The sequence below is a fragment of the Dermacentor albipictus genome, chromosome 6 (assembly GCF_038994185.2).
Source record: "Dermacentor albipictus isolate Rhodes 1998 colony chromosome 6, USDA_Dalb.pri_finalv2, whole genome shotgun sequence".
Taxonomy (NCBI): domain Eukaryota; kingdom Metazoa; phylum Arthropoda; class Arachnida; order Ixodida; family Ixodidae; genus Dermacentor; species Dermacentor albipictus.
The window spans coordinates 51,500,991-51,515,779 of NC_091826.1; the positions used below are offsets into that span (position 1 = coordinate 51,500,991).

Below are 14,789 nucleotides of genomic sequence, written 5' to 3' on the forward strand. Positions count from 1 at the left end.
AAGCTAACAAGTTCACAACTCTGTAACTCAGCAATGAAAAATGATATGGCAATGCTCTGGATTGCATCTATAGTAGTACATCTAAAGCGAGAAAAATTGGCAGCTTGCACATGAACCTCAAAAACAGCCTTTGCAGAACCCTTTCACAAAACGGAACGAATTCACGTAAAATGTGTGGCATATAAAATTCCTCCGCTTTGAGTGATCTAATGAATGTAGTTCAGAGAACGGCGATATCTGCTCTTAATACAGAGTTAGTAATGTGTAAACTTAGTGCTTCTATTTTTTTAACTTCAGTATTTTGAAAATAATTCCTACACAATTAAAGCTCTAAATCGAAATTGCGCTTAGCGTTCACTAGAATTTAGCTTTGTCTCTCCAATGCAACTAATTTCATTAAAATCTACCCAGTGGGTGTCTCAGAAGAGCGTTTATGCATTTTACATGTACTTGAATAGGCCCCATCGGAGTTGCGCCCGAGCTAAAACTACCTCTAGAATAATCGTAGCTGACGATTGCGTCTCCTCAGCCTAGTCCATCACATGCCGTTACATCCGTGGCGCCACCGCATGAAGGCGCCACCGGTCCAAACTCATCCCAGCCCCTGCGCCTATAGCGTATTCTAAGTATGCTCGCAATTAGGTGCAGCGCAGACAACCAGAAGCTCATCCGGTTAACATCCATGAATCTCCCGTCCCGTTTATCTCTCTCTCTCTCTGCCTCGTAATTAAGTACCACGTAGTTATCAGGATTGTGTTATGCATATTTTTTTAGAACGGGTTATCTTTTTTGTTTCTTTAGAGAGCATGACAATGAATAAGGAAGTGCCGAACACGTACCTGAGCATTCTTGAACCTCTGGCCTAAAGCAACGTTATCCATGAGCTCAGTATTCTGCACGATAAGGTACAGAGCAAATATTTTTGACACTGTTCGTCACCAGTAAAAAATTTCGCTTTGAAGGAAATGTCGACAGTCCGCATGCGCGAGTCATGTGGAGATCTTCCGCGCCTATTTCTAACTGTCAGGTCCCATACTGCCTGGTACACTCATTATTTTTGTGTGTGGGTGAAATTCCAGCTGAAACTCACAGCGTGTCATTAGAAACGGGAACAGTCCCTTAACCCTAGAAAATGTCCGACATGAAACTGTTTACAGCGCACAGAAAGCTTGCAAAGCTCTTATGTAGGCCCGTAACACCATCTAACCATCTGGTGGTGATATTCGTATAAACTCGAGAGGAATGTAGATGCACTCACGGCGCTCGTTTCTGCCCACCTACAATTCTACCGCCGTGTTAAAATCGAATGAATATAATGTAATTTATCTTGCTACCATTGTCACTGCCGGATACATATCTGCAAAAATCATGCCATGGTTCAAAATTGTATGAACGATTTGGTGTTCGTTAGCCATAAATAACAATAAGAAATAATTAGCGAGAACCCAGCGTGCTAAAACCTAAACGGGTTTGATTTCATACAGTTGCAAAAGCTTTGTTGTAGCAGTATTCCCGTGCTTTGAAGTTGCCCTTACATAATATAATGCACATAGTTTACAATTAGGAAAAACAAACTTTTTAAATTCATGTTCTTTTCGAGGACTGATTAATGGCTGCGTGGTAGCTTAATATCTTGCAGCTATATAGCAGATATTTGTACATTGCACATTTTTTCGAGGAATAATGTTTGAAGCATATACGCGGTGGGAAAGAGCATTATCCAAGTAAATAATATTATCATAGTAAATTCTACGGAAAATAATAAACGAATATTATTTGCGCGATGAAAGAGAACATTGATGATTCAACGTCACAGGTCCAGAGAGACTGCAAACTTGAGTACGCTGTATACCAAAATGTACCTACTGAAAATGGCCTTTAAATTGATATTCCAGCGTGACGCCGTTAACTGTTCGTGGTATCTAGCGCCGAAGTAATATTTACGAAAGAATTGTCGAGCACCCTGCCTGGACCATTTCACAATGGAAATGCCACCCCCTGCATATAGTATTTCAACCACCATTTGTAATCCCTTGTGTGATTGAAGCCAGTGTACCGACGCATATACGCTTATTAGAGCAAGCGTGTTGAAATTCCCGTTAAAATGCGGACATGCCAAGTGAATCATTGCTACGTGGTCTAGAAACAGCGAATGCAAATATGCAGCAATAAAAATTCACCTCTACAGGTTTCGATGTCAGTCGGGCTAAGCTAACTCCAATCGCGTGTTAAAGTGTCCCACGTGACAGTTATACGGCAACAGAAACTAATGCCACGTGATTGCTTGCTGGTCCACTAGTTTGATGTGCAGGCCGAATAGCTCAACACAGGACGGTACACCAATTACGAGCCTCCTATTTCATATAGCCATCTGTGCTACTTCTGGAAATGTGCTGGTGGACGGCTTTGTCTTCTGCGGTGTTACGCATTGAATCAATAAACTGCATCTAAATATCATCTCCGCAACAATTACACACATTCCACATTCTCATTCCTTCATTAAAGCGCGTAGCTTTCTATGGCGCTTTCCATCCATTTTTTTTATCTGAGTATTACGGCCTCGACAGCACGCCTGATTTTATCCTGCGAACGTCAGTTATCGCTTTGAGACGCGAGCGATCTCGCGCCTTATTATAACTGCGTGTATCGCAGAATTGCTGCCACTTTGCGGAGAACAGCCGGACACAGTTGCCATTTGTGTTGTCATATGTACGCATTGACTCGTGTATTCTTGGAATTGAGTTTCAGCATTTATATTAATATTGTAGTAAGCCAAACACTGTGCTAGTAAAGTCCAGAAAAAACAACTAGGCCTTTGAAATAGCACAAAATATATATCTTTCTGGTGCTGCTCAGCGCAATATCATGCCAATCCGCCAAATGTACATGAGGATGAGGTGCCGCTTACAGAAACGTTTCCTCGGAGGCTTGGCTTATTTACAGGAGCCGATCTAAATCTTCGTCTGTGATGCTTCAGCGTTATCCGAAGTCCATCTCAATGTAACATGACACTTAATGCAGAAGATGCTTAATTTTATTATTCAAAGCGACAAGTATATTCTTCGTGGGGTTTTACTGCTTGAGCGGTTTTTGAGAGGCTTAGAAGATTGAAAGTGATTATGGGGGGGCCACACAAGCTCCTTCTAGTTCGTGTTCAGATGTCATTGGCTTTATGGTCAATTGCTTGGACAAATTCTTGCACCTTCCACCTGGATTTCAGCACTTGTGGGAAAAGGCAGGATTTCGAAATTTTAAGGAATTACTCTACAACTCCACAGCGTGCCCTTAAATAATGCTCAGTGTACTTGAACAGGAAGTATTATTCAAAGACGTCGTATTATGTGCAGAAACGTGTAGAGTGAGGAGATTTCTTGCGTGGCTATTTGACATTAGAATAGGATTACTATTATGTGATAAGGTATTGGAATAAAATGACAAGAAAGGCGCATCAGAAGACGAGTCTTTCTAGAGAAAAGGTAATTCAATTTAGTCAAGGTTATATGTTGGTGTATTTCTTTCCACATTGGGAATACAAAAAAAGCAGTTAGAAAGCGGTATTGCTCTTGGCTTGTTGCAAGACAGCGTCTGCTGTTTTGTTTTGGATTCCCTTACCTGTTGCGTGTAAACAAACATGACTGAGTCGGTATCAATATCGTTGGAACGTACACATGTGGATAAGTAACAAGATCGGGAGCTCACTTCACGAAAGTGAAAGACTGTGATAGGCAATCCGATGGAGCGAAGTATAACTCATCAGTCCTGTGCACTGCACACGTGAAAGACGGTGCTCAATGTGCAATGCCAAATGAAGCTGATGCAACTAGACTGGTGTTTTCCAAGAAGCAAGCATACAGAGATGATGCAAGAAAGGATGCACTGGAATTAGGATGACGTCTCGGCAAACACATCCTCGCGGACGGCAAGAAAAGCAGTGTAGTAGTTCAGCTCAAGTTTCTCGGCTGAACGACGCAAAAACAAAGCGACGCGGTAGGAAAATGACCAATCTCTCCGAACGTACCAGGCCCTTGCGCATGAAATTAAGATTTCCCTAGACTAGAACCTAGATCAGCTAAACATAAAATAAAATTTCTCTACAAATTATTTGAGAATGCAGAACATTCAAGCGGGAGAATGAGAAATACGGCGCTGGATACAGGAGCCTAGCCTTGCAAAGGCGTCCCCTTGAAGAGACATTAAAAAGAATTTTTTCAGTTCCGTTAACTCATTACCCATCTAAACACTATAAAAACCCCTACTACTCTCAGAAGCGGTTTGGTAAGCCTGAAAACAAGGCCCATCATCCAAACTCGGGGGTAACGTTTTGCTTTCAACTTCGACTCCAGCTCACAGTGACGTCACTGTTTTTGACCGTGTCTGATCAGCAGGTCTAGCTAACTTCTTGATCGCTAATGACGGAGTGCGTTCAGTTGGAAGTGAGCGATGCACTGAACTCCTAAGTTTCAAAAGTATTACTGAGGCCCAATGAACATAAAACGAAAAAAAGCAAACCATTCGAAATCTGTATCACCTATGTACCTACGGTGAGCATTTAGCCGCAAAATTCTTTAAAAAAATTGTTCAGCTTTATTGGCGTGGCATCTGAGTGGCTATGGCGCGGCGCTTCTGATCTTCACATCATCGGTTCCATCCCTGTCTCGGCGGCCACATTTCACTAGGGACTAAATGCGAAAATACACGTATACGCTCAGATTTATTTTCACGTTATACAGCCCCTGGAGGTGTAAATTATTCGGGTCTCACACTACGGCGTACCTAATTATAAAACTCCTTTTCCTGGGCATGCATACATCCAGTACGCATTTTTAAATGAATCTATTACATAATTATTAGTCGAAGATGAAATAGTGTTTCTTTTTAGCGTCATATAAACGTCTGTGAGTCTAAACGCGAAACAACCCTAAACGTGGGGGCGGCCATATTACATATCTTTGCACTTTCGAGAAGAATTTAAGGCCTGACGTACCGCAAAACGAGTTTTTGTGCTTCTGTTGTTAAGAAAAGTCGCCACTTTTACTAGGCAGGCCACTTTCATGGCAACAGGTAACATATCGAGTAGCAGTGTTGTGCAAATGGTGATGCAAATGCACCCCGCAAACTGAGCTCACAGCGGTAAGCTAAGCCGTCGAGCACCAGCATTTGTACACGAAATGTTATTTAGCTGTGCACGGCAACATTTTTGTGTGTTAATACATGCAGGCAGGGAAAGATTAAAAAAAAACATTTCATCGACAATGTTTGAATAATGCATAAAATAAATACTACTGCGCATGTATCCATGGGACCGCTGGGAGTGTGCCACCGAGTATGTGGACCAGCGGTCAACGCATACCTGCCGCTCTATTATAAACCTTGTTTTTTTATTCAACAAAGGCCCCTGCAAGTATCACATCAGTCCTACACGGCGTCATTCACGTATTGCCTTTTTCATTCCTTTTTACGCGAATGGGCGTTGGCGTTGACGATACCTTTTTTTATTTTCGGCTCTCAAAAAGCGCGTTCTTGCAAAATGTGACCTTCAACCTCACGTTGGTGCTCTTTAAGGACTTCCGACTGGGCGATATTGATATAAGAGGCTTTCGCTGATACCGAAGCGGTTGAAGAACACTGCTCTGATTTTCTTCACAAATATAAAACGACGAAGTATTTGTTAGAAGACTAGTAACATTGCCAGAGTCACTGCGGTAATTATGACGGATAACACTTTCACGTACAGGTTATTATTCGGCTCCAATAGCGCTGCTGAAAAATCCTCCCTGCGCGCGTAAGTAGCGGCATCAAATTCCTGACGCCGGAAGCATAGCATCACGATGTTCAAATTGCACGCGTGTTTGTATCATGCCGACCGCAATTATAGCCGAGCACATCTACAACGAACTTCTCTTGAACAGAATGACGTGCATAACGAATGAATAACTCTGTCCCTTTTCTGGTGTGAGCTGCGTGCTGCGGGATCTTTACAATGAAGCGTCAGGTAAAAAGAAGGATGTGGAGGCCCCAAAAACTATGTTATAAAGCCGTTGGGCTTCATACATCTTTGTCGTGACTGTCCCATATACGTCAAGTCCCACATAGCACAAGCTAGAGCCTTTGTGTGCACTCTAGATCGCTATCGGCCACTAGAATAATTTACTTCCTTCCTTGCATCACGAGCGAGAGCGAATCAGTTTGTATCATTCTCGCATCGTCGTAACAAACGCTTTGGGATGCTCTGTTAGAGTGCACCCCGCCTTCAAGTTCTGCCCTAATTCCCCAGTCATTCCTTCAAAGCAGAACGCGACGAAACCGTTGCGAGACATTGTACCGCCTTTGGGAAAGCATCAGGTTGTACCGCTTCTTCATGGAATAACAAACTCTCCGATGATTATGATACTGCCTACTGCGAAAGCTATGCGGGTTTTCATATCGCGATTTCGTGGCTGGCGCGGACAATCTCTCTCGTGCGGCACATTGCAAACGGAGCGAAGGGCGGCGTGATACCTCGAAAATGGAGAGATTGCGAGAGGCAACGCGTAGGTGCCGCATGCGCGCGATTCACAGCAGCCGCTGCAGACAGACCCCCGATCATGCAGCGCTTTGTTTCCATAGATCGTATTGGTAAGCACGCTCTCCGCATGCGATCGCTGAACAGACGACGGCGCGCTACTCTCACGTCGTCTCCTAGCGTTCATCGCCGCAGAGCCCGTCTTGCGCGGCACTACGCTTTTCTTCTCTTGCTTTCGCCATACCCTCCTCCACCACTCTGCGGCACATGGTTTCGCTGCACCCTCCTCCTTCGCTTTTCTCCTCGCCCTCTATTAACCAACGCCGTCTTTCATGCTCCGCGGCACTTTGCCTACGCTCTCTCATCCTTTGCTGTGCTCGTTCGCTCGGTTACGCTAACGTTCAGCGCAGGAAGGGGCGCCAAAGAGCTGTGCACTAAAGCTACGGACAAAGAAAGACGTACGCCTCCTTCTTTTTGTTTATTTAGCTGCTTCGCCGATACCACAAGTTCCCGTTCACTGCTCGTTATAATTGTTTTGGTATTTGCAATATGACATAGAAACTAGCCAAATTTTCAATAATGGTTCATTTCACATCACGTAGCGCGACGAGTGCCATGGGTAGCGGCAAGTGCGAACATGCCGGTGCTTTTGCGGTCGCCGTCGATGCACAGCATGCAATCATGTGCCAGACGCAAGTAGAGATGGAAAGCGCGAGGATGGAAAATATGGCCTAAAAGAAAGACTGATGGATGGATTAGACGGCAAAATGGCGAGTACAAATCCTAGTGTTCGACTGCGTAGCCAAAGCTTCGGATCCCTCACAGCTGAGGAAGACAGGCAATTACAATTTGACATAAAGCTCTCGCGTATGAACGGCTGCTTTTTTATTGATAGAAGTACTACACCATATCGAAGCAGTGTCGGAAATGTGCAGTGCTTTGCGATTGAAACGCTATACACAAAGCGCACGGGTGTCACTGTCTGCTTTTTTTTTATGCCACAGGTGAGCACTAGCTGATCGCCGTGGGAACAACTGTAGTCACAATGGGTCATTAAGCTTCTCGCTTTCACTGCCTACCACGATGCATCACCTCGGTGTCCCCAGAACTTACAGTGGGTGCAAAAAGTGCCGGCGACCATGCGCTTCGACTATCGCGTTTCAACTGCTGAGCATTGTACGTGTGGTCGGCTGCAGAGCGCGCGTTTCAAGTCTTTCCGCCCTTCTACTTGGTGAGGCGGCAAATAAAAATGATTAAAGGGAATGGCCTAAGTCGCTGCAGTCATCATCATCATCACCATCATCACCATCATCAGCCTGGTTGCGCCGACTGCAGGGCAAAGGCCTCTCCCATGCTTCTCCAACAACCCCGGTCATGTACTAATTGTGGCCATGCCGTGCCTGCAAACTTCTTAATCTCATCCGCCCACCTAACTTTCTGCCGCCCCCAGCTACGCTTCCCTTCCCTTGGGATCCAGTCCGTAACCCTTAATGACCATCGGTTATCTTCCCTCCTCATTACATGTCCTGGCCATGCCCATTTCTTTTTCTTGATTTCAACTAACATGTCATTAACTCGCGTTTGTTCCCTCACCCAATCTGCTCTTTTCTTATCCCTTAACGTTACACCTATCATTCTTTTTTCCATAGCTCGTTGTGTCGTCCTCAATTTGAGTAGAACCCTTTTCGTAAGCCTCCAGGTTTCTGCCCCGTAGGTGAGTACTGGTAAGACACAGCTATTATATACTTTTCTGTTGAGGGATAATGGCAACCTGCTGTTCATGATTTGGGAATGCCTGCCAAACGCACCCCAGCCCATTCTTATTCTTCTGATAATTTCCGTCTCATGATCCGGATCCGCCGTCACTACCTGCCCTAAGTAGATGTATTCCCTTACGACTTCCAGTGTCTCGCTGCCTATTGTAAATTTCCGTTCTCTCCCGAGACTGTTAAGCATTACTTTAGTTTTCTGCAGATTAATTTTTAGACCCACTCTTCTGCTTTGCCTCTCCAAGTCAGTGAGCATGCATTGCAGCCATGTCGAGTTTCAGTAACTGTTTCTGAGCCCAGAACCGGGCTGGGCAAATAACTTTGCATTTGTATAGTGATACGACACAATATATTCGGGCAACAATTGTTTGAGATGCAGATACAAGATACTACCGGCAAGTATTGTATCCGATACGATAATTTCGATTTGTATCTTAAGATACTTGGATACTTTGGCTACTTTCTTGTTACGTACGTGCCGACGCACGTGCACAAAAATGTTTTCTTCAAAATTTGTTAACTCCGACCAACCTCATGTTACATCGCTAATACAACAAAAATAGTAGTTAGGAAGCTACACTGCTCTTACCTTGTTCGAAAATTGTAGGAAAACAGCGCCTGAGGTTTTGTTTTTGTTTTCCTACCTGTTGGGTGCCAACTATCATGACTGAGTTGGGATACATGTAGATAACCATCAAGATTGGGAGCTCACTTCACGAAAGTGAAAGATTGTGACAGACAGTCCGATGGAGCGACCAATACCTCATCAGTCCTGTGCACTGCATACGCGAATGACGGTGTTCACTGTGCAATGCCGAATGGAACTGATGCAACTAGGCTGGTGTCTTCCAAGAAGCAAGCATTCAGAGATGATGCAAGAAAGGAGGCACTGAGGGGAAGATGGCGTCTCGGTGAACACGTACAAGCAGACTGCAGGAAGAGCAGTGTTGTAGTTCAGCGCAAGTTCCTCGGCTGAACGACGCATAAGTATAGCGACGCGGAAGGACAATACCCAAAACTTTCCGAAGGTACAATGCCCTTGCACCTGAAATTAAAAGTTCCCTAGACTGGAAGCTAGATAAACTAGGCAGAAACTAAAATATCTCTACAAATTATTTGAGAATGCAGAATATTCAAGAGGGAGAATGAGGAATACGGCGCTGGATACAGGAGCATAGCTTTGCAAAAGACGTCTCCTCTAAGAGACACTGAAATCAGACAGTCTAAAGAATTTTTTTTAAGTTGCATTATCTCATTAACCATCTAGAATACTATAAAAACCACTACTGCCATCAGAAGAAGTTTGGTATGCCTGAAAAAGAAGGCGCAATGTCCAAATTTGGGGCTAACGTGCCGCTTTCAGCTTCGCGCTCCAACTCACAGTGACGTACCGGGTTTCGACAGTCTCCGCTCAACAGGCGTAGCTAACTTCTTTATCGCCGATGATGTAGTGCATTCAGTTCCAAGAGAGTAATACACAGATCTCGCAATTTTCAAGAACAATTACAGAGGCCCAACGACCCCAATACGAAAAAAAAGGAAACACTTCAAAATCTGCGTCATTCCTGTACCTACGATGCGCGTTTTGCTGCAAAATTCTTTAAAACAAAACTGTCAGCTTTATTGTCGTGGTATCTTAGTGGCTATGGCATTTCGCTTCTGAGCTTGAGGTCATGGGTTCCAACCCTGTCTCGGCGGCCACATTTCAGCGGGGCCTAAATGCAAAAATACTCGTATATGCTCAGATTTAATTTCACGTTATACAGCCCCCGGAGACCTAAATTATTCCGGAGTCACACACTACGGGGTAGCTCAAAATAAAGCTTTTTAATGGTCATGTAAACATCCAGTGCAGATTTTTAAAATGAATCCATTACTTGGAAAGCAACGAAAATACATTTGAAACGTATGGTTATTAGTCTAAGATGAAAAAGTGTTTCTGTTTAGTGTCCTTTAAACGTCTGTGAGTCTCAACGCGAAACAAACCTAAAGGTTGGGGCGGTCATATTACATATCTCTACACTTTCGAGAAGAATTTAAGGCCTCACCTACCACAAAACGAGTTTTTCTATTTTTTCTTTTGAGAAAAGTCTCCACTTGTACGAGGAAGGAAACCCTCATGGCAACAGGTAACATATCAAGTAGTAGTGTAGCGCAAACTGTGATGCAAATGCACCCCGCAAACAGAGCTCACAGAGGTAAGCTAAGCCGTCGAGCACCAGCATTTGTATTCCAAACTTTATTTTGCTGGGCAAGGTAACATTTTCGCGTGTACATATATGTAGTCAGGGGAATATAAAAAAATCATTTCACCGACGATGTATGAAAAATGTATAAAACACACACTACTGGGTATGTATCCATGGGTCCATTGGGTATGTGCCCCAAGGGTCAACGGGTATCTGCCGCTCTTACACAGACCTTTCTGTTATGCGAAGCATATTACTAGAGCTCCACCCAGCTCCTCAGGCGCGGCGGTGTCGCCTTCAATACCACGTGACACCATGACGTCACGACAGAGGAGAAACAGGGCTCCAACTCGCGCCGTCGCTCGCGGCGTCGCCTTCAAGGCTGAGCACGTGACACTGTGACGTCACGACAGAGGAGAAACGGGGCTCCAACTCGCGCCGTCGCTCGCGGCGTCGCGGCGGTATATAAGCAGATGCGCTTGCCTCTGCTAGACACTCACGAGGTGAGATGCCTCCTGGAGACAGAGCTGCCCGTTGGAGTGAGAAGCGAAGGTTGCGGCGTGCTACAGAGCCTGTTTCTAGGTGGCTTTGCTACAGCGCAGCGACTACGCGCCCCGCATCGGACGCGGTGAGCGTCGAGCAACGCAGCGTTCGGCGCGACAACGAAATGTGCGCCTGAGCAAGCGCCGCACGCCTGAGCCTACGCCGACGACACCGGCTTTTCTGCGACACGAGCTCCTTAACGCTGTCGCGTTAAAATAAAGGCTAGTATGCTTCGCATACTGGGCTTAACCTTAGCTAAGCCACAGCCATTTTTTCTTCAACTTAGGTCACTGCAAGTATCACATCACACCTACATGGCGACATTGACGTAATGCATTTTATTTTTCTTGTTTCTTTTGCGAATGGGCCTTGGCATTGACGATACCGCTTATTTTTCGGCTCTGAAAAAGCGCGTTGCTGCCAAATCTGACCTTCAACGTAACGTTGGTGCTCTTTAACGGCTTTGACTGGGCGATATTGATCTAAGAAGCTTTCGCTGTTACCGAAGCGGTTCATTAACCCTGCTCTGATTTTCCCGCTAACCTTAAAACAACGAAAAATGTGTTAGACGAGTACTAAGATTACCAGAGTCACTGCTGTGGTTATGAATGATAACGTGTACGCGTGCGCTTGCGTCATTCGGACACAATAGAACATATTAAGAACAGCCCTGTGACATAAATACCTGCATTGAACTCCTGACGCAGCAGGCATAGCAACACGACGCTCAAATTGTACGCATGTTTCTGTAATGCCGACACCAACTACAGTCGAGCACCTCTACAACGAACGTCTCTTGAACAGAATGATCTGTATAACGTGTATATAACTATGTCCCTGTTCTTGTGTGAGCTGTGTGCTGCGCCAAGGTTGACGACTGGCCGTGTTGGTATAGTACTTTAGAAGTTGGATTGCGCAACATTTTGACGAGACACACAGAAGAGAAACACACACCACAGAGTGCTGCGCCACCTATGCAATGAAACGACCTGTACAACGAAGGATTCTAGAGGCCCCGAGAACTAGGTTATAGAACGATTCGACTTCGTTAAACTTCATTGACATGACTGGCGCTTATACGTCACGTCCCGCATAACAAAAGCTAGAGCACTTGTGTGTGCTCTAGCTTCCTGTCGGCCACTAGAATTAATTACTTCTTTTCTTGCGTCAGGAGCTACAATGTGTCAGCTTGTCCCATTCTTGCCTCGTGGCAGCGAACACGTTAGGACGCTCTCTTAAACTGCACCCCGCCGTCGAGGTCGGCTTTCATTCCCCAGTCATTCCCTCGTAGTAGAACGCTATGAACTCTCTGCGATACATTTTACCGAATTTGGGATTGGCTCAGGTTGTGCCATTTCCTTCTGGAGTAAGAAATTCACCGTCTATTACTATACTCACAAAAGCAAAATGTACACGCGTTTTCATTTCGCAATCAATTGGTGGTGCATACAACCTGTCTCGTGCGGCACAATGCAAACAGAGCGAAGTGGGGCGCCACTACCTCACTAATCGGGAGTGGGCGAAAGGCAGCGCTTGTTTGACACATGAGCGCGATTCCCAGCAGCCGCCGCTCATGCAGCGCTTTGTTTCCATATATCGAATCGGTAGACACACTCTCCGCATGCCGTCGCTGAAGAGACGACGGCGCGCTACGCTGGCGCCATCTCGTAGCGGTCGTCGCTGCAGAGCCCATCTTGCGCGGCACTACGCTTTTCTTCTCACGCCGCTTTTGCCATACCCTCCTACATCGCCTTCCTCCTGATGGTTTCGCTGCACCCTCGTCCTTCGCTTACGTCCTCACCCTCTATCCGCTATGGCCGTCTTTCACGCCCCGCTGCTCTTCACGTTCGCTCGTTCATATATACATATAAAAGGAGAATTCGTTTTTCTCCGCAACCACATGGCGACGAACGGAAAGGTTTGTTGCAGGTAAAAAGAAAAACTTTAAATCTAGTGACTCCTGGCTTCAAATTTTAGAGCGCAGCTCTTTGGCGTCCGTTCCTGGGTTTCGCGTCGTCGTCGTCGTCGGCGTTGTCGTCGTCGTCGGCGTTGTCGTCGTCGTCGGCGTCGGCCTCGTAACCAGCTCGCCGACGAATCTGCTGCTCCGCCGCCGCGCATGCGCGCTGTCGGCTCTCCGGGCGAGGGAGGATGATGGAAGGGAGGAGGAGAGACTGTGGAGGAGGGCTGGCTACACAAATGGCTCTTTGGCGTCCGTTCCTGGGTTTCGCGTCGTCGTCGGCGTTATCGTCGGCCTCGTAACCAGCTCCGCCCCCCTTTCATCCCCCCAGCGCTAGCAGCGACCGACTGATACCGCTTTCGTGAGTCCGCTACCGCACTCACGAAAGACGTCGTGCACTTCCTGCAACTCGCATTAACCGTCCAACGATCCACACCGATGTTAGTAGTGGGGGACTTTAATGTTGACATAAAGACAAACAGCAATTTCCTAACACTTATGCGGGAGAACATCCCGTTCCTCTCGCTCGTAACGCGTCCCACGGCTGTGACAACCTCGCGAGGCACTTGTATAGATCTCGTCTTTGAGAATCAAGCATTGGTGTACCAAGTCGAACATATATCAGTCTATTTCTCCGACCACAAAGCTTCCTTCATGACTGTCAAGAACTGTTAGTGGAGTCTTTGTTAAAGGAATACGTGTGAAAAAAAAAATTCTGTGATAGCGCATACATGTGTTGCTCGATTTCTTTGCCTCAATCTATCGAAAAGGTGAAACAGCTTATTTGCTGCGCTCAAATTTCGCATTAGGAAGTAACGTAATCGTCGGTAATTTTTTCATTTACGTCCCCAATTCTTTAAGTGTGTGGCAAGAAATGGCAAATTTTCAGAAAACGATACTATCAAGTTTACGCATCTGTAACTATGCAATGAAAAATGATATAACAAGGCTTTGAATTGAATCTAATAATACATCTAAAGCGGATAAAACTTGTATGTTCCACATGAACCTGAAAAAAAGTTTAGTAATTTGAATATACAGCATTGCAGAACCCTTGTACAAAACGTAACAAATTCACGAAAAATACATGGCATATAGAATTCGTCTGCTTTGAATGATCTAATCGATGCCGTTTACACAACCGCGATATGTCTTCTTGATACCGAGGTCGTATTTTGTAAACTTTGGTGCTTCAATATTTCTAACGTCAGTATGTTTGAAAATTGTTGTAATGAAATTAAAACTCTAAATCGAAATTCTGCCACAATCACTCGAATAAAAATTTCTCTCTGAAATACAACAAATTTCATGAAAATAGCACCAGTGGTTATCTCAGGAGGGCGTTTCCGCTTTTTACATGTATTTTAATAGGCTGCATCGGAGTTCGGCCCGAGCTTAAGATTCCTTTAGAATCATCGTAGCTGGTGCATGCGTCTTCTGAGCCCAGCCTGACCGTCGCGCGCCGTTACATTCGTGGCACATGGAGAGTTGAAACTCCTCCCGCCGCTAGTGTCTACAGCGCATTCGAAATATGCTCACTATTAGGTGCAGGACATCAAGCCGAAATCTCATCCTGTTAACCTCCCTTACTTTCCCATACCATTTATCTGTCTCTCTATCTCTATCTCGCTAATAAGTACCATATAACAAACACAATTGTGTCATTCAAATTTTTTTCAACTGCTTATGTTTTCTGTTTCCTTAAAGAGCACAAAAATGATTCATGAAGTGTTGACCACGTACCCGAGCATTCTTGGAGCTCTGGCCTAAAGCAACGTTACCCATGAGCTTAATAGTGCGCACGAGAAGGTACAAAGCAAATATTTTGG

The 14,789-nt window shown here is 45.2% G+C and overlaps 1 protein-coding gene across 3 annotated transcripts in view; it reads right to left on the reverse strand.

Moving 5' to 3' along the window:
- Positions 1–14,789, reverse strand: part of LOC135911386 (uncharacterized) — a 497,365-nt gene that overhangs the window by 131,616 nt on the left and 350,960 nt on the right. Inside the window, exon 7 of one of the 3 annotated variants that reach the window (XR_011515167.1) lies at positions 840–893. The exons of the other annotated variants lie outside the window; for them this stretch is intronic. The gene's annotated coding sequence lies outside the window, so the exon portion shown is untranslated. The remainder of the gene's footprint in view (positions 1–839; positions 894–14,789) is intronic. 3 annotated transcript variants of the gene reach the window in all.